A 2,342-nucleotide genomic window follows, 5' to 3' on the forward strand; every position below is an offset into this window, starting at 1 on the left:
CTAAAGAAAAAAGAGAAAGGACACAGATAAAATCAGCGATGATTGAGGGGAAATTACAAATGACATCGCAGAAATGCAAAGGATCATTCAAGAATACTATGAAACAGTACATAACACCAAATTTAATCACCTAAGAGAAACTGACCAGTACTTAGAAAGATGCAATCTTCCTAGACTGAATCAAGATGTACTGGAAAATCTAAATGGACCGATCAGCAATCTGTACATTGAAATAATCATCAAAAACCTACCAAAAAGTAAAAGTCCAGGACCAGATGGCTTCACATTCAAAGAAGATTTAATACCTATTCTCAAACTCTTCCAAAAAATCGAAGAGGAGGCAATGCTTTCCAACTCACTTGATGAGGCCAATATTACTTTGATACCAAAACTTGGTAAGGATAACATGAAAAAATAAAACTACAGACCAATATCTCTCATGAACACAGATACAAAAATCCTAAATAAGATACTAGTGAACCAAATACAGCAACATATTAAAAAGATTATACACCACAATCAAGTGGGTTTCATTCTAGGGGCTCAGGCATGGTTCAATATATGCAAATCGATTAATGTGATATACCACATAAAGAAATTAAAAAAAAATCATATGATCATATCAATAGATGCAGAAAAGCCTTTGACAAGATACAGCATCTATTTATGATCAAAACACTTAAAAAATTGGTATACGAGGAAAGTACCTTAACATAATAAAGGCTATATATGACAAACCCTTAGCCAACATTATACTTAAGCTATATATGACAAACCCTTAGCCAACGTTCCCTCTAAGATCAGGAACAAACAAGGCTGTCCACTATTGCCACTGTTATTCAATATAACATTAGAGGTCCTAGTGAGTGCAATCAGGTAAGAGAAAGAGAAAAAAGGCATCCAAATAGAAAACAAAGAAGTCAAACTGTCGCTATTTGTGGATGACATGATTCTCTAAATAGAAAATCCTAGAGATTCCACGAGAACTCTACTAGAAACAATAAAAAGATACAGTAAAGTTTCTGGACACAAAATCGCCATTCAAAAATCCATAGTGTTTCTATACTCTAATAATGAACTGTCAGAAAAAGAAGTTTGAAAAAATAATTCCTTTGCAGTTGCAACAAAAAGAATAAAATACCTAGGAATGAATTTAGCGAAACATGTGAAGGACCTATATAATGAAAACTACAATACCATATTAAAAGAAATTGAAGAAGATACAAAGAAATGGAAAATGGAAAGATATTTCATGTTCTTGGATTGGAAGAATCAACATAGTTAAAATGACCATATTACCTAAAGCATTATACAGATTTAACGCATTCCTCGTTAAAATCCCATCGGCATTTTTTTAAAGAAATAGAACAAAGAATCATCAGATTTGTATGGAAGCACCAAAGACCCTGACTTGCTAAAGCCATCCTGAGAAAAAAGAATGAGGCTGGAGGCCTCACTCTGCCCAATTTCAAATTATACTACAAAGCAACGGTAATTGAAACAGCATGGTATTGGCAGAAAAACAGACACAAAGATCAGTGGAACAGAATCGAGAGTCCTGCAGGAAACTCATATTTATATGGGCAAATAATTTTCAACAAAAAAAGCCAAAAACATACAGTGGAGAAAGGAAAGCCTCTTCTATAAATGATGCTGGTAAAATTGGAAAGCCACCTATATAAGAATGAAACTAGAGTGTTGTCTATCACCTCATACCAAAATTAATTCAAAATGGATTAAGGACCTGTAAATAAGACCTGAAACAATAAAATGCATAGAAGAAAACATAGGAACAAAACTCAAGGACCTTGGACTTAAAGAGGATTTTATGAATTTGATCTCAAAAGCAAGCGAAGTAAAAGCAAAAATAAATGAATGGGACTACAACAATCTAAAAAGCTTCTGTCAGCAAAAGAAATTGTCAACAAGGTAAAGAGACAACCATCTGAATGGGAAAATATATTTGCATGCAATGCCACTGACAAGGGCCTAATATCCAAAATATACAAAGAACTCATACAACTCAGTAAGAACAAAAAAAGCAAATGATCCAATAAAAAAATGGCCAGAGGATCTGAACAGACACTTCTCCCCAGAGGACATATAAATAGTCAACTAACATTTGAAAAGATGCTCATTATCGTTAGCTATTAGGGAAATGCTAAGCAGAACCACAATGAGATACCCTCTCACACCTGTTAGAATAGCTATAATCAACAGGATAAGTAATAACAAATGCTGGAGAGGATGTGGAGAAATAGGAATCCTCATACACTGCTGGTGGGACTGCAAATTGGTACAGCCACTATGGAAAATAGTATAGTTTCCTCAAAAAACTAGGA

This window comes from Pteropus vampyrus, unplaced genomic scaffold, assembly GCF_000151845.1.
Source record: "Pteropus vampyrus isolate Shadow unplaced genomic scaffold, Pvam_2.0 Scaffold327, whole genome shotgun sequence".
Taxonomy (NCBI): Eukaryota; Metazoa; Chordata; class Mammalia; order Chiroptera; family Pteropodidae; genus Pteropus; species Pteropus vampyrus.